The following is a 24,318-nucleotide window of genomic DNA, read 5'->3' as shown; positions in this document are numbered from 1 at the left end:
CTTTATTTGAATTGAATTGAAGCTGCGTGACAACCTTCAGCTGTGAGGGGAGGGGCAGGCGGGGAGAGAGAGGGAAGCAAAAGGGAAGGGGATCAGTTTGCAATTAAACAATAAAAGCTAATAGGTTTCATAACCCCCTATTTCCACCTCTCCCAGACTCCAGGGGTCAGTGCCCCAGAGTGTCCCTCCCTGCCTTGCCCTGCCACCTCGACCCAAACCACTTATGACAATCCAGGTGTTGGCAACGGGCGGATTCAAACCAGCCATTGCACCACTAACACCTTCTAACCAGAGACAAAGCCACTACACCACTGAGCCTGTCTACACTAAGACCTTTTCTCCTGGCGCATTTATCTTCTTAATTTGGATGTTGGGCTTTTAAAACTGCTTGAGCTGCGCAAGATTTGAACCAATAACCTCAAGGTTCCTAGACAGTCTTCTAACAGCCTGAGCTACCTGGACTGACACACTAAGGTTAGTTCTTTTTGGAGCTTTTCAGTCTTTATTTGGACTTTCTGACTTTAAAAGTAGCAGTAAGCTGGGATTGAACTCACAACCTCTGAATGAGTGAGAAGATGTCTTAACCTCTGAATGAGTGAGAAGATGTCTTAACCTCTGAGCCACTGGGTCTTCTTTGGGGACAGAGGTTTTCTCACACTTTTCAGTCTGTCCTCTTGATGTTGGACAGCAGAAATGTCCCAGGATCAAAGCCTCAACTTCTACATTGTCTTCTGATCTTTGTTTATTCTCTACAGATTCTCTTTAACTCCTCTGATCAACTTCCTCTTACATATTTTAAAGTATATTAAGTTTTTGTTAGTATCACACAAAGTTTATCAGGCTGGTTTACATACCACTCAGAGTAAGGTGCTTCAGACAGGCCCAGCTGGATCTAACAGGTGTGTTAACGAGACCAATCAGACACAACATGGACGTGTCTTTGTCTCGTCGGCACACCCAGATTCAGGGTAAGAAATGTTTCAAACTTTTAAAATAAAGACACTTTTCACAAAGTTGCTTTAATAAGTTCCCCACATATACAGTTAAAGGTAATTCAAAGTAAAAGAGTTCAGTCATTGTTTTATCAAAGTTAATGTCTCAATATGTAGACATTGTTAACACCAGAGAGCATCCAAAACTTCATATTAAATCTAAACATCACTTTTTTCTTATTTTCAGTCAAAGTCTGATTTTTAGAAACTAGTTCTTGTTTCTTCATCTCACTTTAAATCACCATGACTACATCTGGGAACTGTGTTAAACCAACTTTCCTGGAACAAATACAAACATTCAGCTTCACTCTCACACAACAGGAGCACCATCAGCTCTGCTGCACCTCCCTTTATTAACTAAGCACCTCCCACCAACACAGCTGCTCCTCCAGCTCCTCTCCTGGATCCCACACGCTGCATTAAAACCACACTTTAACAACATTACTAAACATATTGATTGTAGAGAGCATGGCAGACACATAAAGAAAGAAAGACAAAGAGAAACATTTAAACATTAGCAGCTGGATTGTGTCTCTTCTCTTTCACTCCAACTCTCAAACTCAGCTTCTCAATTGAACATTAAACTAAAGGTTAAACTTTTATTTTCATTAGTTAAGTGTCATTTAAAGTCTGTCAAATGTATTCATGAAATGAATCACAGTGTATCTCTGCAGAGATAGCTCAGCAGGATGAGTGACAGCTCTTTGGCTCTGTGTGTCAGTAGAGTTGTTGGTTCAATCCCAGCAGTAGGATGGAAATGTTCTTATTGTCACTCAAAACTCAGACGTGGACCGGGATCGAACCCACCACCCCTAAAATGCAAAGCAGCTGTCTAACACACTCTACCACAGCCTCACTCTAACTCCACAAGTCTTCATCAGCTTTTCAGTCTTCAGCAGTTTGTCTGACTTATAAAACTTCACCAGCACAGTCGGGATTGAACCCACAACCTTGTGACTTCAGACTCACAGAGCAACACACTGAGCTACAGTCACACTGAGTCTGTGTTCTCATTTCATGTTTTCAGTCCTCAGTGGGATTGACCCAACAACTCTCCTGATACACAGAAACAAAGAGCTGTCACTCAAAACACTCATCAAACTATTTAAACTACTGGACCAAGTCCTTAAAAGATGCTTTAGACAGTCCGTCTCAATCGTTCAGCATGTTATTCATTATAAAATAAAAAGCCCCGTTACTGAATCGAACCCACAATCTTAAAACATGAGCGTTGCAGTCTAACACTTTGAGCCACAGAGTCAAGTTGCTGCTGAGAGGTTTCACCAAAGCTTTTCAGTCTTCATCCAGCAGCTGATCAACACACTGTTTAACACAGCTGGCTCAAACGGGCTCAAGGTGTTGTCAATTCATTCATTAATCTTCAGTGGTGGATTTTGGGCCTGACTTGTGATTCAGGATTGAACCCACTACTTCAAAACCCTCAAGCAGCTGCCAGTCAGACTGCCCTAGTGGACCAGGACAGTCATGACTCAACATGTTGGCTTTAAAAAGTCTCCAAGCAGCTCTGGCTTCAACCTTAAAGCCTTTGAATTCACTCAGAATACACTCCAAGTGTTAGACAGCCTCACTCAAGTTTTAAGATTGTGGATTCAATTCAGTAACGGGCCATTTTATTTTAAAAATGAATAAAATGTGTAAAGATTGAGACAGACAGTCTAAACCACCTTATGAAGGACGAGCCTGACCTCAATTTTTAGGGTCAACGGCTCCCGGCGGTTTTAATAAATGCACATTTCTCAATTTATTGTGAATAAATCTGATGAAAAAACACTTTAGTTAATATTATATTCATAAATCCTCACTGTAAAAAACAACCTCTGCCCATCTAGTTCAGTAACTCATTTAACATTCATATTGATGTTAATCAGTGTGTACATTACACCAAATTACATCAATTAATATATATATGTATATGCTCCTGAATATCATTCACACTCAGACAAATATCAAAGTCACTTTAATTGAAATGTATTTATTGACTTTAATTTTCACACTGACACATTTTACAGGGTAAAAATGATCCCATGCAATATTCCACACAAACTAAAAACTAAACCAGAAAGATGATTTTCATATTTTGAATCATACAGAGCAGAAAGATGCTGAATGAACAAATACTGCAATACACATTTTTACCAAGTTACAGCAGCAGGAGGTGCTGCCACAGGTTGAGGAGGTGCTGCCACAGGTTGAGGAGGTGCTGCCACAGGTTGAGGAGGTGCTGCCACAGGTTGAGGAGGTGCTGGTTGTTCCACTGGTGATGGTGAAGGAGGAGCAAGGGAGGAGGAGTCAGTGGATGGGGAGGGGGGGGGGGAGATTGATGAGGATAAAAGAGGAAGGGATGGGAAAGGATCAGGATCCTCTGGAACCTGTACAGAGACCTGCAGCTGTAGAGTTAGACAGGCATGAACAACTTATTGTGTTTATACATTTTCATTTATGTTATTTTGCAGCTCTCACATGAGCCCTAACCCTAATCATCTACATTTTCATAAGTAACAGATTACAGTTAAATTTAGGAGCTGTTGCAGATCTTCTCTTAAACTTAACTGTCTTAAAAATATTTGTTTCAAGCTAAATTTTACAGGAAAAAAATCAAACTTGTGATTAATTGACTTGTTTTGGCTCTAACTTGACAGATAATGTGATAGAACTGAGTCAGAGGAAGTTGCTGCAGTTCCACCATTAGTCCACTAGATGGCGACTTATGGGTTTATGGACCTTGAGACTGAAAAGTTGCAGGAGTGATGTTTTGAAGGTTGCATTGTGTGCTGGACTCACTGGGTGGGTGGATGTGTGCTTGGTGAAGCAGCAGGAGGAAATATTTGCAGGGTTCATGTACAAGTAAGTTATGTTGTTTAACTACCAGCAAGTTACAGCAAAGTGTAGTTAAGCTATGTCGTTCAGCTACATGTAGTTTAAGTGTCTCCAACACTGCCTCTCCTCTGCTCTTCCTCTCCTACTCTATCAGACTCGGTCATGTTAGTTGGTCATAATGCTGCTGAAATGAAATGTCTGATGAGTCTCTGATTGATCCTGCTCAGACTCTCTGACGGGGCAGCGTCTCTCTCTCTCTCTCTCTCTCTCTCTCTCTCTCCCTCTCTCTCTCTCTCTCTCTCTCTCTCGGTCTCTCTCTCTCTCTCTCTCTCTCTCTCTCTCGGTCTCTCTCTCTCTCTCTCTCTCTCTCTCTCTCTCTCGGACTCTGTCCGCTCCGTTGCGGGGCAGCCCGCATTAGCTCTCCCGCAGCTGGCTCTCTCTCCTCTGTCTCATCCTCTCTGATGAAGATAACGTGTCAGGCTTTTCTACAAGCTAATGGACGTTAACATTAGAGCTGGCCAGTTGTTACGTTACAAGGCTGGTAAACGTTGGCTGCTGTTTCTTACCTTGCTCTATGTTGACTTTACTAGTTCCAGCTTCACCGTCACCACCGTTTTTGAAATATGTGTTTAGAAAATTTCTAAGGCCTTTATTTACTTCTTCTCTTTTCTTTACTTTTCTGAACACCGGACTTGTGCTTACATGACATTTTGAGCATACTGAACCTGAAGTTGAAGTCAAATGACAACATCAAATTTTGATCGGGGGCCAAATCATTTTCGTGTTGGGGGGGGGGGGGGGGGGGTTCCTGACCACTATTTCAAGGGCAATTAGGAAGAAAGCAAATATAAAGCTTTTATGTGACTCAAATATTACACATTTTTTCCACAAATAGGCCTATTTTGAAAAAAATTGAAAAATAATTCCATAATTTAATGAGGGCTACCCCCTACCCTAATTAACTTGTTATGGCTCTAACTTGATGGATAATGTGATAGAACAGAGTCAGAGGAAGTTCCACCATTAGTCCACTAGATGGCAACTTATAGGTTTATAGACCTTGAGACTGATTTGAAAAATAATTCCATAATTTAAAGACGGCTACCCCCTACCGTGGGCCCGGGTCAACAGACTCCCCCCCCCACCCCCCACCCTATCAGCGGGCGTGCAGTAACTGTAACGGATTACAGTTACATTTAGGAGCTTAGGTCTTCTCTTACACTCGAACTGTCTTGAAAATAGTTGTTTCAAGCTAAATTTTGCAGGGAAAAAAATCAAAGTTGTGATTAATTGACTTGTTTTGGCTCTAACTTGACAGATAATGTGATAGAACTGAGTCAGAGGAAGTTGCTGCAGTTCCACCATTAGTCCACTAGATGGTGACTTATGGGTTTATGGACCTTGAGACTGAAAAGTTGCAGGAGTGATGTTTTGAAGGTTGCATTGTGTGCTGAGGCCTGTACTACGAAGCTGGATTTTCTCTTATCGAGGTAACTTCAGGGTTAACTCTGGGTTTTCCGTACTACGAAGCTGGTTCACTTCTTACCGGGGTAAATCACCATGGTAACTTATGCTGAACGGCTAACCTGCTCCGGAGCAGGTTATGTTCTGGATAAGAGATCAATGAGTACAAAAGCACCACCTCCTGACCAATCAGTTCTCTTAGAAAATGACCTGCCCATTCTTAGAAGATCCTGTCAACATTGGTGCGAGGATCGCGAGAGGAGCGCTTAGGAGAGAAAGAGTTTTTAGGGATAGATGCAATTTTTTAATTGGCCAAAATATATATTTAAAAAATAATCATTGAGGCACGTGGGGGATATTATTCTGTAGGTTATACAGTTGGTTTGAAATCATTCACTCAAATGGTTGAAGCGCATAATAGGTTTGTATTTTGAATGTTGAATATTAAACTAACTTAATGTCTCTTATGAGAGGAAGGGCACTGAGGAAGCGATCTGCCCCAAACGTCTGTCCCGTGATAAAGTGGCATTGTGTGATCAGAGTGCTGTCTGTTTATATTGTCCGATAAATTAATATTCTATGATCTCATGAATTTACACATTAACAGAGTCGGCAATTTTCTGCCAGCATTGCTTCCTGGCTTTTGCTGCATCAACAGTGTTGCTTTTGGCCTGGATGATGTTTGAATTCTTCATATTTATGAAGAATAATTGTCTGCTCCTCCGTGGTAAAGTAGTCTGCTCTGCAGGGTTTCTGCATGTTTGTGATTGGTCAGACGCTGCAAACTCCTCCCCTTTATGTGAACGCGCAGAGATCCAGATTGGAAAACCCTGGGTTGACTTACCGAGTTGATAACCAGCTTCGTAGTACCGCTTATCCTGGACTGCGAATATCTGGTTAAGTCAATCCAGGTAACGGAGAGAGATCCTGGATAGGTTAATCCAGCTTCGTAGTACAGGCCTCTGGACTCACTGGGTGGGTGGATGTGTGCTTGGTGAAGCAGCAGGAGGAAATATTTGCAGGGTGCATGTACAAGTAAGTTATGTTGTTAAGTTTGACTTGTTTTTGTTAATTCCAACTAAATAAAAAGTAAATACAAGTAAATACAAACACATGCTGCTTAAGGATTCTTTTCTACTTTTGGACTTTTTGACATGAGTGACTCGACATTGACTGACTGTCCCTCCATATCAACACATTTAAGCTGTTGGTTGATATTGTTTGATTCTGACAGGATGATCAATAATTAACATGTAGATATTTAGATTTATCTTCCAACAGGTTCTCCAAAGTTTGTGATGAAGCACAAACATAAAAGAGCAAGAAACACAGTGGAAAGTTACTGTAGATAAAGTTCAGTTCAGTATGAAAGAAAGCAAACTTACAGTGAAGAGTCCAAACAACTGCTTTACTCTGTGATGACAGTCATGTGACTACATGGCAGTCATGTGACCTGCATCAGGTGACTGAATGGATCCCAACAGGTGACATCCCACACACTGCCATCTGCTGGTCATTTATGAACATTACCGGTGCACCTGTGTGTGCAAAGTCTCCTCTAAGATATTTTAGTTGATAACCCAAACCTTTACTTCAGAACTATCCCAGGATCAAAGCCACAACCTTAGAACTTCCAACCTCATCCATGCCTTGTCAAGTTACTGATTCCATTGAGCACTTAAAGAACTGCAGCATGTCTGAGAGAATATCTCACTTTTGCAGTCTAACATCAAGAGGACAGACTGAGAAGTTTGATAAAACCACTTTCCCCAATGAAGATCCAGCGACTCAGTGGTTAATATATCTTCTCACTCACAGAGATTGTGAGTTCAATCCAAGGTTACTACTTTTAAAGTCAGAAAGCCTAAATAAAATGTGAAAAACTCTAAAAAAGATGAGCAAAAGAGTGTTAGTTCGCATAGCTCTGGCTGTTAGATGACTGCTTGGGAACCTTGAGGTCATTGGTTCAAATCTTGCTCAGCCCTGAGTACTTTTAAAGTCCAACATCCAAATTAAGAAGATAAATGCGCCCGGAGAAAAAGTCTGAGTGTAGACAGGCTGGCTGGTGTAGTGGGTTTGTCTCAGATCATAATGTGTTTGTGCTACAACACCCGGTTTGAATCCGGGCGTTGCTGGGATACAGATAGTGGGAAAATTTCCAAGTAATTTTAGTAAGTCCAACATCCAAATTAAAAAGATACCAAGCAGGAGCACACCTGGCTCGACTCATTTAATCAGCTGAACTCACTCTTCAGTCAGCTGATTGGTGTGCATGTGTGCTCCTGCTTGGTTGGAATGAAAACCTGCAGCCACATGGCCCTTTGTGGAATGAGTTTGAGATGCCTGGTCCAGACTAACAGAATAGGAGTATATCTGGATATCATGTTAGCATCCTTTCTTTCTATAGAGTCTCCTCCAACACATTGATCCAATTTTCCACCAAATTCCACAAAGGAGGTCCAAACCAATAATGAATTAATGCATTTGTATGTAGCCTGCCATATAGCCACTGTTGGTCAAACACTGAATGCTCCCTCAGCTCAGTAGGTCTTGAATGCAACCCCAGGCTTGGCCCCGCCTCTAATCAAGGTAAGGTTATTTAAGACACCTGTGTACGTTTGTTCTTCCTTTTCGGCTGCCGTGTGTTCTGGACGGAGGTCGGTATGCTGAGATGTAACTGCCAGAAGTTGTTGTTTCTGAGAGCTAACTTTGGTTTTCTATGCTTAGTTTCTCTGTTGGTGTCTCCAGCTCGTAGACCCTTTTCCCTACTATGGTGGAAAGTGGTGCCTGGACACTTTGATTCTATTGTGTATGCAGGTGGCTAACTAACTCTGTCTCTTTTTGTAGGATACCATCTGCTGCTGCTTTTTGCCTGCCCTCTTTAGTACAGCCTTATAAGTATTGGAGATTAGGACCATCTATTTTTGTTTAACCTTTGTAGTTTATAGTTTTATTAGATTTAGTGGAGTTGTGGGCCAGTCTGCTGGGCCAGGTTTGTCCCTCTGGTTGAGGTCTCTTCACAAGTGAGTATATGTTGGCACACCTAGAGATCTGCTAGCCCTAGTCCACTTGTGTTTTGTTTTTAACTATTGGTAGTATATTCAGATTGTAGTTTTTAAACTGAATTTGTAATAAAATGCTTTTACATTAAAACTCAATATTGTCTTTAATTTACTTTTGTCAGCTTATTCTTGAAAACTGTATCAGAACCAGTCTATGACCTGAACTCTATTTTGGAGTCACTGACTTTTCATGTACCATAATTCCATGTGGTGTATCACATCTAGTCACTTTCCAACCATTAGCACTGCTGTGTACAGCAGTTCATTTTGTATAGTCCTGCTGGAAATGGTCCAAATGCACCATTTCCTTATTAGAAGTAACAAATGGTGTTTACTTACACCTTCAGTGTACTTAGTGCAACTTGCTTTGGTTCTGATATGCCTCACACTGTGCTAATTGTCTTATACCTACAATGTATTGCCATGTAGTTGTGAGATATTGCACTATCTGTTGAATACACTGATAATGTAGTCAAATCTGGAATAAAGCCTAATAAACCATGAAACAGTTGCTGCAGATTGTTCAAATTTTATTCAACCATCACAGATTTTACATTCCAGTAAAACATTGTCTTTAAATTTCATCCTCAAACTCAGGCTGAGCAGAAGTGCCTGGTCACATCCCAGCAGGTGGACTCCAGTTCTCCACACCAGTCAAGCAACACTAAAAAATAAAAGAGAACACATTACTAGAGAGCACTTGAGTTTTGAAAAGAAATTGCAATTCACATGTTAGCTTAATAGAATCTGTGCCAAAGTCCTGACATTTCTCTCCAATACTAAGATTCCACTGCAGATAGAGAAGTCTGCCATGGCAGTACAGGATTGGGGATACATACCTGACATCAGTCTTGGTTCCTGCTGTGTACTGCCCCCTACAGGCCAGCTGCTCCACACACTGCTGTAGAGAAAAGAGTCAGTTAAAGCAGGAACAATACTGGTCACTGCTCAGGGTTTGATTATCACCACATTAATATACATTTTACTGGTTTTGCATCACTCACCTTCATCTCCACACTGAGCAGCTCATCAGTAGCTCTGCCTGCAACAGTCAAGGAACATTTACTTCACATCATAAGTCATACGGCTACTTTGATTGAAAACTGTTATTTTCTACCACCTATGAAAGTTCAACTTCAAAGCTTCCTTATAGGAGTGAGTCTGAAGTGTGCAGCCTTGTACTCTCATTGGGCCAAGCTCTGCAGCAGCTCAGCGACAGACTCTAAAACAGAACCTGCAGCCAAAGCCAAATCCAGAGATACTCTACCAGCACTGTAACACTGAGCCAGACACACACTACCTGGACAGCTGACTGAGCACTGGAAGAAACAGCCACCATGATGTGGTATCTACTGCAATTTAAACATTGTGCTGTCTTTTAAAAATCACTACAAAATAATTTGATGTGAAAAATAAAGAAATGTAAAGTTCTGGGACATGACTTGAATGCTTTGAATGCAATGTGAATCTTAAAGTGAACCATCACAACTCTGTTAACCTTTACTCCAAAGAAAAAGGCTGGGGGGGGGGGGGGGGGGGGGGTTGGTAGTTTGATCCCATGGCAGCGGCTCTGTCATGGGGGACCCAGCATCTCTGAAACTAAACATAAAGGTCATAACGTGCTGCAATGGAGCCACCAAGTGTCACAGAAACTGGAGGCAATGAACACAAAGTTGACTTAATGACTGGTTTATATATCTAAAGTCAGGTCATCCTTGTGACGTCATATGTGCACATAAGTGCTCAAGTTCAGCTGCGTGGTTGAACACGTTCAGTAACGTTAGCCAGCAGCACAGTAAAGTCAACAGGTCACTCAAAAACCGCCCAAAAACGACTCATAAGCGCCATTTTATAAAAGTACTTGAACTTTCTCACGAATTTAGTCCAATAATACATTTCTTTAAAAAAGCTGAAATTCTTACCACGTTTAAACAGACGTCAGAGTCACGTCTCCCACACGCTTTTCTTCTAGACTGAGATCCAGAGCGAAAGGCACGCTCATATTATAACCTACGGCTGTCGCAGTGCATTATGGGAAGAGACGCCCTTCCAAAGATCGTCTCTTAAACAGAACGACCACTAGTTTATTTCCCCTGGATCTTCATTCATTTTATATTTAAGTATAAAAGGTGAAACAACAACATTTGTACAACATAACATTTTAGGTAATCAGTCTTTAGGATAGCTCAGTGAGATAAGTGTTGGGCATTAGGTCATTGAAATTAAGGTTGTTGGTTCAATCCCCGTTTTGGGTCATTGAGCTTTAATGTTACTTTACAGCATTGGTGGTAACTCCAATTAGAATACTGCCCCCTGTAGGCAACCAGTAGAAACACATCCACAATCCTCTTTGGAGGATTTGGGATTTTAGGCCGATAGGACGCAGACAGATATGTGAGCAGGCCGGGGATCGAACCCACCACCCCCAAAACTCAAACCGGCTGTCTAAATCACTGAACCACAGGCTCACATTGGCTCCACAAGTTTTCATCAGCATTTGACTCTCCAGCAGTTTGTCTGACTTTCAAAAAACTGTGCAACAATTGAACCAACAACCTGACAGCTTCCCAAGTAGTCATCGAAGGCATGAGATGTGTCTGACTTGGAAAAACAATTGGACATAGTGAGAATTGAACCCACGACCACTAAGATTCAAAGCAAACAGCTAACAAACTGAGCTATTCCCCTTGGGATTCAACCAGCAAAATCACAAGTTCAAGAAGGTTTCCCAACAAGCTGAGCTGTTTGAGTTGAGATGCCGAGGTTTGGTTTCTTGCACCTGAGGCTCCAACTTGTCAACCTAATTAATCTGTAATTGGAGCAATGATTATGAATGATTAACATTATTAATTTATTAATACATAATTATTAATAATCATTAGATTAACATTAATTGAAGCAAGTAATGTTCATCTATTAATGATTAATATTAATAATTAATTAATTAATATTAATAATTAGTTAATATTAATAATTAATTAATATTAATTAATCATTATTAATGTTAATTGAATCAAGTAATGTTACTCTATTAGTTATTCATTATTAATATTAATAATTAATTAATTGTTAATGAACAATTAATGGTCTTATATGTAGGGGCTGTAGTAAGACTATAGTCTTATATGTAGGGGCTGTAGTAAGACTATAGTCTTATATGTAGGGGCTGTAGTAAGGCTATAGTCTTATATGTAGGGGCTGTAGTAAGGCTATAGTCTTATATGTAGGGGGCTGTAGTAAGGCTATAGTCTTATATGTAGGGGCTGTAGTAAGACTATAGTCTTATATGTAGGGGCTGTAGTAAGGCTATAGTCTTATATGTAGGGGCTGTAGTAAGACTATAGTCTTATATGTAGGGGCTGTAGTAAGACTATAGTCTTATATGTAGGGGCTGTAGTAAGACTATAGTCTTATATGTAGGGGCCGTAGTAAGACTATAGTCTTATATGTAGGGGCTGTAGTAAGACTATAGTCTTATATGTAGGGGCTGTAGTAAGACTATAGTCTTATATGTAGGGGCTGTAGGTAGGTAGACAAACTGCTGGAGACTGAAAAGCTGATGGATACTGGTCTACAGCAGTGAACCCTGCTCCTGGAGAGCTACTGCCCTGCATGTTTAATACACACCTGATTCTAATTATTAGCTGAAGCTCGTTAAAGGGTTTGATAACATGCTAATAATTAGAATCAGGTGTGTTAAGGTGGGGAGATACCTAGGGGCAGTAGCTCTCCAGCCCCTTACTACAGCCCCTACATATAAGACTATAGTCTTACTACAGCCCCTACATATAAGACTATAGTCTTACTACAGCCCCTACATATAAGACTATAGCCTTACTACAGCCCCTACATATAAGACTATAGCCTTACTACAGCCCCTACATATAAGACTATAGCCTTACTACAGCCCCTACATATAAGACTATAACCTTACTACAGCCCCTACATATAAGACTATAGTCTTACTACAGCCCCTACATATAAGACTATAGTCTTACTACAGCCCCTACATATAAGACAAAGCCCTTACTACAGCCCCTACATATAAGACTATAGTCTTACTACAGCCCCTACATATAAGACTATAGTCTTACTACAGCCCCTACATATAAGACTATAGTCTTAATTATATGTAGACTAATCATTTGTTGTGATTTTATGAGTCATCAACTCATTGATCTCATCAAGGTAAGGCTTCATTAATTGTTCATTAACTATTAATTAATTATTAATATTAGTAATTAATAACTAATAGAGTAACAATACTTGATTCAATTAACATTAGTAATGATATTAATTATTAATATTGATTAATTATTAATATTAATTAATTATTAATATTAATTAATTATTAATATTAATAATTAATTATTAATATTAATCATTAATAGATGAACATTACTTGCTTCAATTAATGTTAATCTAATGATTATTAATAATTATGTATTAATAAATTAATAATGTTAATCATTCATAATCATTGCTCCAATTACAGATTAATTAGGTTGACAAGTTGGAGCCTCAGGTGCAAGAAACCAAACCTCGGCATCTCAACTCAAACAGCTCAGCTTGTTGGGAAACCTTCTTGAACTTGTGATTTTGCTGGTTGAATCCCAAGGGGAATAGCTCAGTTTGTTAGCTGTTTGCTTTGAATCTTAGTGGTCGTGGGTTCAATTCTCACTATGTCCAATTGTTTTTCCAAGTCAGACACATCTAATGCCTTCGATGACTACTTGGGAAGCTGTCAGGTTGTTGGTTCAATTGTTACACAGTTTTTTGAAAGTCAGACAAACTGCTGGAGAGTCAAATGCTGATGAAAACTTGTGGAGCCAATGTGAGCCTGTGGTTCAGTGATTTAGACAGCCGGTTTGAGTTTTGGGGGTGGTGGGTTCGATCCCCGGCCTGCTCACATATCTGTCTGCGTCCTATCGGCCTAAAATCCCAAATCCTCCAAAGAGGATTGTGGATGTGTTTCTACTGGTTGCCTACAGGGGGCAGTATTCTAACTGGAGTTACCACCAATGCTGTAAAGTAACATTAAAGCTCAATGACCCAAAACGGGGATTGAACCAACAACCTTAATTTCAATGACCTAATGCCCAACACTTATCTCACTGAGCTATCCTAAAGACTGGGTTTCCAAAATTTTATGTTGTACAAATGTTGTTGTTTCACCTTTTATACTTAAATATAAAATGAATGAAGATCCAGGGGGAAATAAACTAGTGGTCGTTCTGTTTAAGAGACGATCTTTGGAAGGGCGTCTCTTCCCATAATGCACTGCGACAGCCGTAGGTTATAAATATGAGCGTGCCTTTCGCTCTGGATCTCAGTCTAGAAGAAAAGCGTGTGGGAGACGTGACTCTGACGTCTGTTTAAACGTGGTAAGAAGTTCAGCTTTTTTAAAGAAATGTATTATTGGACTAAATTCGTGAGAAAGTTCAAGTACTTTTATAAAATGGCGCTTATGAGTCGTTTTTTGGCGGTTTTTGAGTGACCTGTTGACTTTACTGTGCTGCTGGCTAACGTTACTGAACGTGTTCAACCACGCAGCTGAACTTGAGCACTTATGTGCACATATGACGTCACAAGGATGACCTGACTTTAGATATATAAACCAGTCATTAAGTCAACTTTGTGTTCATTGCCTCCAGTTTCTGTGACACTTGGTGGCTCCATTGCAGCACGTTATGACCTTTATGTTTTGTTTCAGAGATGCTGGGTCCCCCATGACAGAGCCGCTGCCATGGGATCAAACTACCCCCCCCCCCCCCCCCCCCCCCCAGCCTTTTTCTTTGGAGTAAAGGTTAACAGAGTTGTGATGGTTCACTTTAAGATTCACATTGCATTCAAGTCATGTCCCAGAACTTTACATTTCTTTATTTTTCACATCAAATTATTTTGTAGTGATTTTTAAAAGACAGCAAAATGTTTAAATTGCAGTAGATACCACATCATGGTGGCTGTTTCTTCCAGTGCTCAGTCAGCTGTCCAGGTAGTGTGTGTCTGGCTCAGTGTTACAGTGCTGGTAGAGGATCTCTGGATTTGGCTTTGGCTGCAGGTTCTGTTTTAGAGTCTGTCGCTGAGCTGCTGCAGAGCTTGGCCCAATGAGAGTACAAGGCTGCACACTTCAGACTCACTCCTATAAGGAAGCTTTGAAGTTGAACTTTCATAGGTGGTAGAAAATAACAGTTTTCAATCAAAGTAGCCGTATGACTTATGATGTGAAGTAAATGTTCCTTGACTGTTGCAGGCAGAGCTACTGATGAGCTGCTCAGTGTGGAGATGAAGGTGAGTGATGCAAAACCAGTAAAATGTATATTAATGTGGTGATAATCAAACCCTGAGCAGTGACCAGTATTGTTCCTGCTTTAACTGACTCTTTTCTCTACAGCAGTGTGTGGAGCAGCTGGCCTGTAGGGGGCAGTACACAGCAGGAACCAAGACTGATGTCAGGTATGTATCCCCAATCCTGTACTGCCATGGCAGACTTCTCTATCTGCAGTGGGATCTTAGTATTGGAGAGAAATGTCAGGACTTTGGCACAGACTCTATTAAGCTAACATGTGAATTGCAATTTCTTTTCAAAACTCAAGTGCTCTCTAGTAATGTTTTTTTTTTTATTTTTTTTTAGTGTTGCTTGACTGGTGTGGAGAACTGGAGTCCACCTGCTGGGATGTGACCAGGCACTTCTGCTCAGCCTGAGTTTGAGGATGAAATTTAAAGACAATGTTTTACTGGAATGTAAAATCTGTGATGGTTGAATAAAATTTGAAAAATCTGCAGCAACTGTTTCATGGTTTATTAGGCTTTATTCCAGATTTGACTACATTATCAGAGTATTCAACAGATAGTGCAATATCTCACAACTACATGGCAATACATTGTAGGTATAAGACAATTAGCACAGTGTGAGGCATATCAGAACCAAAGCAAGTTGCACTAAGTACACTGAAGATGTCACTAAATGAGGTATAAGTAAACACCATTTGTTACTTCTAATAAGGAAATGGTGCATTTGGACCATTTCCAGCAGGACTATACAAAATGAACTGCTGTACATTGTACACAGCAGTGCTAACAGTTGGAAAGGGACTAGATGTGATACACCACTTGGAATTATGGTACATGAAAAGTCAGTGACTCCAAAACAGAGTTCAGGTCATAGACTGGTTCTGATACAGTTTTCAAGAATAAGCTGACAAAAGTAAATTAAAGACAATATTGAGTTTTAATGTAAAAGCATTTTATTACAAATTCAGTTTAAAAACTACAATCTGAATATACTACCAATAGTTAAAAACAAAACACAAGTGGACTAGGGCTAGCAGATCTCTAGGTGTGCCAACATATACTCACTTGTGAAGAGACCTCAACCAGAGGGACAAACCTGGCCCAGCAGACTGGCCCACAACTCCACTAAATCTAATAAAACTACAAACTACAAAGGTTAAACAAAAATGGATGGTCCTAATCTCCAATACTTATAAGGCTGTACTAAAGAGGGCAGGCAAAAAGCAGCAGCAGATGGTATCCTACAAAAAGAGACAGAGTTAGTTAGCCACCTGCATACACAATAGAATCAAAGTGTCCAGGCACCACTTTCCACCATAGTAGGGAAAAGGGTCTACGAGCTGGAGACACCAACAGAGAAACTAAGCATAGAAAACCAAAGTTAGCTCTCAGAAACAACAACTTCTGGCAGTTACATCTCAGCATACCGACCTCCGTCCAGAACACATGGCAGCCGAAAAGGAAGAACAAACGTACACAGGTGTCTTAAATAACCTTACCTTGATTAGAGGCGGGGCCAAGCCTGGGGTTGCATTCAAGACCTACTGAGCTGAGGGAGCATTCAGTGTTTGACCAACAGTGGCTATATGGCAGGCTACATACAAATGCATTAATTCATTATTGGTTTGGACCTCCTTTGTGGAATTTGGTGGAGAATTGGATCAATGTGTTGGAGGAGACTCTATAGAAAGAAAGGATGCTAACATGACAGTCCAGATTTACTCCTATTCTGTTAGTCTGGACCAGGCATCTCAAACTCATTCCACAAAGGGCCATGTGGCTGCAAGTTTTCATTCCAACCAAGCAGGAGCACACCATTTGACCAATCAGCTGACTGAAGAGTGAGTTCAGCTGATTAAATGAGTCCAGCCAGGTGTGCTCCTGCTTGGTATCTTTTTAATTTGGATGTTGGACTTACTAAAATTACTTGGAAAGTTTCCCACTATCTGTATCCCAGCAACGCCCGGATTCAAACCGGGTGTTGTAGCACAAACACATTATGATCTGAGACAAACCCACTACACCAGCCAGCCTGTCTACACTCAGACTTTTTCTCCGGGCGCATTTATCTTCTTAATTTGGATGTTGGACTTTAAAAGTACTCAGGGCTGTGCAAGATTTGAACCAATGACCTCAAGGTTCCCAAGCAGTCATCTAACAGCCTGAGCTATGTGAACTAACACTCTTTTGTTCATTTTATTTAGGCTTTCTGACTTTAAAAGTAGTAACCTTGGATTGAACTCACAATCTCTGTGAGTGAGAAGATTTATTAACCACTGAGTCGCTGGATCTTCATTGGGGGAAAGTGGTTTTATCAAACTTCTCAGTCTGTCCTCTTGATGTTAGACTGCAAAAGTGAGATACTCTCTCAGACACGCTGCAGTTCTTTAAGTGCTCAATGGAATCAGTAACTTGACAAGGCACGGACGAGGTTGGAAGTTCTGAGGTTGTGGCTTTGATACTGGGATAGTTTGGAGGTAAGGGTTGGGGGGGGGGGTATCAACTAAAATATGTTAGAGGAGACTTTGATACATGCCTGACAATGAATGATATTAAGGAGCACACACAGGTGCACCGGTAATGTTCATAAATGACCAGCAGATGGCAGTGTGTGGGGTGTCACCTGTTGGGATCCATTCAGTCACCTGATGCAGGTCACATGACTGCCATGTAGTCACATGACTGTCATCACAGAGTAAAGCAGTTGTTTGGACTCTTCACTGTAAGTTTGCTTTCTTTCATACTTAATTTAACTTTATCTACAGTAACTTTCCACTTTGTTTCTTGTTCTTTTATGTTTGTGCTTCATCACAAACTTTGGAGAACATCTTGGAAGATAAATCTAAATATCTACATGTTAATTATTGATCATCCTGCCATAATCAAATCAACAGCTGATCAATATCTCCTTTCTTTTTCTGCAGCTCTGAGAAATGAATATGTCTGACTATTAAATGTGTTGTATTCACTGATGTGGAGGGACAGTCAGTCAATGCCGAGTCACTCATTTACTGAGTGAAGAGTTAAAGCATAAAGCATTTAACAGCGTCTAAAAGTAGAGAAATCCTTAAACTGCACTTTTATTTACTTTTATTTAGTTGGAATTAACAAAAACAAGTCAAACTTAACAACATAACTTACTTGTACATGAACCCTGCAAATATTTCCTCCTGCTGCTTCACCAAGCACACATCCATCCACCCAGTGAGTCCAGCACACAATGCAACCTTCAAAACATCACTCCTGCAACTTTTCAGTATCAAGGTCCATAAACCCATAAGTTGCCATCTAGTGGACTAATGGTGGAACTGCAGCAACTTCCTCTGACTCAGTTCTATCACATTATCTGTCAAGTTAGAGCCAAAACAAGTCAATTAATCACAACTTTGATTTATTTTCCTGCAAAATTTAGTTTGAAACAAGGATTTTTAAGACAGTTAAGTATAAGAGAAGATCTGCAAACAGCTCCTAAATGTAACTGTAATCTGTTACTTATGAAAATGTAGATGATGAGGGTTAGGGCTCATGTGAGAGCTGCAAAATAACATCAAAGAAAATGTATAAACACAATAAGTTGTTCATGCCTGTCTAACTCTACAGCTGCAGGTCTCTGTACAGGTTCCAGAGGATCCTGATCCTTTCCCATCCCTTCCTCTTTTATCCTCATCAATCTCCCCCCCCCCTCCCCATCCACTGACTCCTCCTCCCTTGCTCCTCCTTCACCATCACCAGTGGAACAACCAGCACCTCCTCAACCTGTGGCAGCACCTCCTGCTGTTGTAACTTGGTAAAAATGTGTATTGCAGTATTTGTTCATTCAGCATCTTTCTGCTCTGTGTGATTCAAAGTATGAAAATCATCTTTCTGTTGTTTTTAGTTTGTGTGGAACATTGCATGGGATCATTTTTACCCTGTAAAAGTGTGATAATTAAATTCAATAAATACATTTCAATTAAAGTGACTTTGATATTTGAATGATATTCAGGAGCACATATATATATATATATATATATGGAGACACCTCCATGTTGTCTCTGATTGCTCTCGTTAACACACCTGTTAGATCCAGCTGGTCTTGTCTGAAGCACCTTACTCTGAGTTGTATGTAAAAACAGTCCGATAAACTTCACCAGAGGAGTTAAAGAGAACCTGTAGAGAATAAACAAAGATCAGAAGACAATGTAGAAGTTGAGGCTTTGATCCTGGGACATTTTTGCTGTCCAACATCAAGAGGACAGACTGAAAAGTGTGAGAAAACCTCTGTCCCCAAAGAAGACCCAGTGGGTCAGTGGTTAAGACATCTTCTCACTCACTCAGAGGTTGTGAGTTCAATCCCAGCTTACTGCTACTTTTATCGTCAGAAAGCCCAAATAAAGACTGAAAAGCTGTAAAAAAAAACTAACCTTAGTGTGTCAGTCCAGGTAGCTGAGGCTCTTAGAAGACTGCTTGGGAAGCTTGAGGTCGTTGGTTCAAATGTTGCACAGCTTGAGCAGTTTTAAGGTCCAACACCCAAATTAAGAAGATAAATGCGCCCGGAGAAAAGGTCCAAGTGTAGACAGGCTCGCTGGGTTAGTGGGTCCGTCCGAGATCATAAAGTGTTTGTGTGAGACAACGCTCAGTTCGAATCTGCGCATTGCTGGGATACAGAGTGGTAAGTGTCAGGTTGTTGGTTCAAATCTTGCACAGTTTTAAAGTCCAACATCCAAATAAAGACTGAAAAGCTCTAAAAAGAACTAACCTTAGTGTGTCAGTCCAGTTAGCTCAGGCTGTTAGAAGACTGCTTGGGAAGCTTCAGGTTGTTGGTTCAAATCTTGCACACTTTTAAAGTCCAACACCCAAATTAAGAAGATAAATGCGCCAGGAGAAAAGCTCTTAGTGTAGACAGGCTCAGTGGTGCAGTGGGTTTGTCTCTGGTTATAAGGTGTTTGTGGTGCAACGGCTGGTTCGAATCCGCCCGTTGCCAACACCTGGATTGTCATAAGTGGTTTGGGTAGGAGGGCAGGCAGGGCGAGACAGGGAGGGACACCCGGGGGCGCTGACCCCTGGAGTCTGGGAGAGGTGGAAAGAGGCTGTTATGAAACCTATTGGCTTTTTTATTGATTTTTAAAAAAAAATTTATTGCTTAATTCAAAAAAATAAATCCCTCCTCCCTGCCCACCCCTCCCCTCACAGGTGAAGGTTGTCACGCAGCTTCAATCCAATTCAAATAAAGTTATCTGAATTCAATTGAAGCTGCGTGACAACCTTCAGCTGTGAGGGGAGGGGCCTTGAATGAAGCTGCAGACGTCCAGCGGTGATCCTCATCGTCTACGGCGGCGGCAGCAGCAGCAACAGCAGCAGCAGAGATCTACAGCTCAATAGAAACATAAAATTATGTTAACAATGTTATCTACAAAGACTTTTATTCCAAATGCAATTTCCATGGTCAACAAACTATTTAAAGATAGATGAAAGGGACCAGCACTATAAATGGGCTGGTTGGTGCTCTTTGCCTTACACCTGATATGCATGCATATGTGTGGGGGCTGGGGGTTGGGTGGGGGGGGGTACATGTGATGTGCTGTGTCCATCTCCCGGACATATATCTATGTGTAATGGCATGAATGTGGTAAAAAATAATATACCAAACACATAGAGTAGATAAACTTATCTACTCTATGTGTTTGGTATATTATTTTTTACCAGTGAGACCAAAGACAATTTTCATGCAGGACAAGAAAGTATTTCTATTCTATGTTTGAAGTTAAAATGGCAATTTAACCAAGTTACTCACCACAGCAGGAGGTGCTGCCACAGGTTGAGGAGGCTTATACCTGGGAAGATTTTCTGGTGGTTTTGCAGCTCTCACAAATATACACACAGTAGAGTGCAGACTAAAACCTTCACTACATAATAAGATACACAGAAGCTTGAATAATAATTAAAACATAACTAATAACACTGATGAGTCTGAAGATCATATTAACCACTAACAGTTATTTTACCTCTTTTTTTCACATCTCCAGCGTTGGATGAAACTCAGCAGCAAAAGATCAAGTGTGACCTGCAGGAGGCGCACATGGAGCATCAGAGGGTCCCTTAAAAATACAGCACACACAGATACAGACACATATGGACTTATGGACTTGAGACTGATTTGAAGAATTGCAGGCGTGATGATTTAATACAGATGAGGTGTTTGCTGGACTCACTGGGTCGATAGATGTGTGCAGGAGGAAATGTTTGCTGGGTGCATGACATGTACAAGTAAGCTATGTTATTAATTTTTACTTGTTTTTATTAATTTCAACTAAATAATAAAAGTGCTGTTTAATGATTGTTTAATGATGCTGTTAAATTCTTTATGCAACAATTTTTAAATCTACAAGGGGCCTTAATTAGTTTAATAAGATCTGGCCTAATAAATAAATAAGCTTTAAAAAATAAAGATCCACTATTTGGATTAATATATTATATTATTTATTATGCATAATACTGACAGCCTAGCAGGTGTTGCAGGTCTTCTGTTATACTTAACTGTCTCAAAAATATTAGTTCAAAAGCTGAATTTTGGAGGCAAACATAATTTTTTTGGCTCTAATTTGAGAAATAATGTAATAAAACTGAGTCAGAGAAAGTCGCTGCAGTTCCAGCATCAGTCCACTAGATGGCGACAACAAGCAGCAACATGATGCTCAGAGGAGGATTTACATTCACTGACTGAGACTACGTTTACACGTGCCCGGATATTTTCATAAACGGACTCTTTCATCCTCTCCGTTTACAAAAAGAAACTGCGTGCACACCAGTCCGTTTACAGAAAGGTTTCCGTTTACACTAACCCGTGTATATATGCCGTCAGAGCAGCTCGAGCCCACGATAGCCAATCAGAATCCCACATAGCAACAACAACATCACTTCATTCCTCCACATAGTACAACACTAATACAAAGAGACCAGCATACATGTGACTGCTGTTCTGCATCCATGATCACATAGATTATAAACATAGACTGTAGATTATAAACTATGTCTCATTTAACCCAGGAGCAGTTTCCGGCTCCACAAATCTCCGTTTTTCTCTGTTTACATGCAAACGTGCAAACTGAGTTTTCCTAAATCTCCACTCTGGCCGGAGTTTTTAAAAAGCATCGTTTACAGGGGCCAATTCTCCGTTTGTGTCTAAACGGAGGGTGCAAACGATGGTTAATGTCTACGTTTTTATAAATAACCGGGTACGTATAAACGGGACCTGAATCATTAATATTCAAATTCAACATCAATAAAACAACATTTAAATAGATTGAGGTATCTATTAGTTCTCTTTAGTGTTGTAACATTAATATTTGACATGATGCACAAAAAGAAATGTATTAAAATATAATCGTGACACATTTACTTTGATATGAATTATATTACAGTAAAACCTTAACAGCAGCAAACGTTACATATTAATTTAGTAGTTGAACTTTGAACTGTTGGCTCAGTAGATGAAGTATAATCACACAGATCATCTCCTCCTGTCTGAGTGTAATTACACTGTTTGCATGTTATTGTAACTGTTCCTCCACATCAGTGAATACAACACATTTAATATTCAAACATATAAAACATATTGATTTCTAAGAGCTGCAGAAAGGAAATATTGATCAGCTGATTGATATCGTTTGATTCCAGCAGGTTGATCAGTAATTAACCAGATTTTAGATTTATCTTCTAACATGTTCTCCAAAGTTTGTGATGAATAAATAAAAATATGAACTACAAACATGAACGAGCAAGAAACACAGCGTAAAGTTACTGTAGATAAAGTTAAAATAAGTATTTAAAAAAGCAAACTTACCGTTAAGAGTCCAAACAGCTGTTTTCCCTCAATGATGACAATCACGTGACTACATGGCAGTCATGTGACCTGCATCACATGACTTTAGGTAACACCCCCTCCAGGTAAAACTGCTGCTGGTGTTACTGGTTATCAGACTGGTTCTGATGCTGAATCTTCTCTTTAATGTGAAGATGCAATAACCTGCATTTATTTTAAATGTTGATAAATGTTTAAAGTAAATTAACATCTAATTATTTTGGAGCCAGAGCTGCTTGGAGAACATGTTGAGTCATGACTGTCCTGGTCCACTAGGTCAGTCTGACTGGCAGATGCTTGAAGGTTTTGAAGTAGTGGGTTCTGAATCACAAGTCTGGCCCAAAATCCACCACTGAAGATTAATTAATTAATTGACAACACCTTGAGCCCGTTGAAGCCAGCGCTGCATTGTGTTAACAGTGTCATCTGAGCTTTTGAGTTCAATTGTGTCTGATGGGCAGTTGCTTGAGGGAATGGCCAGCGGCTAGAGCAGCAGCAGCAAATGTGTGCTTCTTTTACAGATATATTTATCTATATCTTTTACATATCTTATCCAAACAACGTCAAACTTGGCCCTGCACTTACTCGTGTCTGTAGCAACCGGATGAACGGTTCAAGAGATATGCGAATAACAGACAGACGTTCCTGTCATTTATAGATAGAGATGCTTTTCTACCCACTTTAGCATTTAACATTAGCCCTTCACTGCTGAGAAAATAAGTCCGGGATCGAACCCCTAAAACACAAAGGTTCACAGATAAACCCACTACACCACCAAGTCCACCTACACTAAGACCTTTTCTCCGGGCGCATTTATCCTTTACTTTGGATGTTGGACTTTAAAATTGTGCAAGAATTGAACCAACAACCAGAAGCTTCCCAAGCAGTCTTCTAACAGCCTGAGCTACCTGGACTGACAGTCTCAGTGGTTTTAGAGCTTTTCAGTCTTTATTTGAGGTTTCTGACGTTAAAAGCTTAAAGCAGGAATTGAACTCTCAATCTCTGAGTCAGTGAGCTGATGTCTTACCCACTGAGCCACTGGATCTTCAGTGAGGACAGAGGTTCTCTCACAGTCTTCAGTCTGTCCTACACATTGCTTTAGTCAATAACATTAGTCCTCAGACTGGAAGTAAACCAAACAGACCGTGTTTTAGTAAGCGTTGGAGCTCATCCTGGTGAGCTCTACAAGCTCTTATTTGTGTTTACTGTGAGAAGATCAACAGTAAAGAAGTTGAAGAGTACCTAAAGGAGGATTTGAACCAGGACTTGTTTGTGTAGATAGATCCTAACTCTTCTCCTGCTGAGCTGTACGCAGCTACAGGAAGCTCTGTGCTCGGTCTGCTATTTGTGCTTCTATCTGAGAAGAAGCTGAACATGAGCATGTGAAGAAGGACTGGAACCAACGTTCAGTCTGTCCCTCATCCTGCTGAGCTGTTGGTCCTGATGAAGGTTAAAATGTCTTCATCTGGTTGTGAGGACAACTTCAAACTGCTGAGCTAACAACCTTCACTCCTTAAAGTGTGCGATTCATCCAAAGCTGTCAGAGTGGATGTGACTCTCTGCAACATGAAGTCAAGAGTTTCATACGATGCTTCTCTGTTGACACTCAGGCATGGACGGGGTTCGAACCCGTGATCTTTGGTTTACGAGACCAACGCCTTACCACTTGGCCACCACGCCTCTTTAAACCAGTGGAAACCCAGTTTGCTTTGACTCTTCCTTCCTTCCTTCTTTCATTTCCTCTTTTTCTTCCTTCCTCAGTCCTTTCCTTCTTTCTTCTTTTCCTTCCTTCATTTCCTCTTTTCCTTCCTTCCTCCCTCCCTCCTGT

At 40.4% G+C, this 24,318-nt stretch overlaps 2 long non-coding RNA genes, 1 other non-coding gene and 1 pseudogene across 5 annotated transcripts; 1 reads left to right on the top strand and 3 right to left on the bottom strand.

Annotated features, from left to right (window-relative positions):
• Positions 1–2,489, bottom strand: part of LOC128354586 (tetraspanin-7-like) — an 8,104-nt pseudogene extending 5,615 nt beyond the window's left edge.
• A 6,380-nt stretch (positions 2,490–8,869) lies between these two features.
• Positions 8,870–10,326, bottom strand: LOC128354277 (uncharacterized). Of its 3 annotated transcripts, none has more exons than XR_008320989.1 (5): positions 10,279–10,326; positions 9,855–9,949; positions 9,361–9,398; positions 9,196–9,257; positions 8,870–9,020 (listed from the first exon to the last, which is right to left on the bottom strand). It is a non-coding gene; the product is annotated as an uncharacterized LOC128354277 (long non-coding RNA). The 3 variants fall into 3 exon arrangements; XR_008320988.1 differs by having other exon boundaries at positions 9,855–9,955; positions 10,279–10,323; XR_008320987.1 differs by lacking the exon at positions 9,855–9,949 and having other exon boundaries at positions 10,279–10,325.
• A 3,367-nt stretch (positions 10,327–13,693) lies between these two features.
• LOC128354279 (uncharacterized) lies at positions 13,694–15,141 on the top strand. Its single transcript, XR_008320991.1, has 4 exons — positions 13,694–13,740; positions 14,610–14,647; positions 14,751–14,812; positions 14,991–15,141. It is a non-coding gene; the product is annotated as an uncharacterized LOC128354279 (long non-coding RNA).
• An 8,957-nt stretch (positions 15,142–24,098) lies between these two features.
• Positions 24,099–24,170, bottom strand: trnat-cgu (transfer RNA threonine (anticodon CGU)). Its single transcript has one exon. It is a non-coding gene; the product is annotated as a tRNA-Thr (tRNA).
• Positions 24,171–24,318: the final 148 nt, after the last annotated feature.

Source organism: Scomber japonicus, chromosome 24 (genome assembly GCF_027409825.1).
Source record: "Scomber japonicus isolate fScoJap1 chromosome 24, fScoJap1.pri, whole genome shotgun sequence".
NCBI classification, from domain to species: domain Eukaryota; kingdom Metazoa; phylum Chordata; class Actinopteri; order Scombriformes; family Scombridae; genus Scomber; species Scomber japonicus.
The sequence above is the reverse complement of the archived record's forward strand: the minus strand, read 5'-3'. Positions and strand labels throughout refer to the sequence as shown.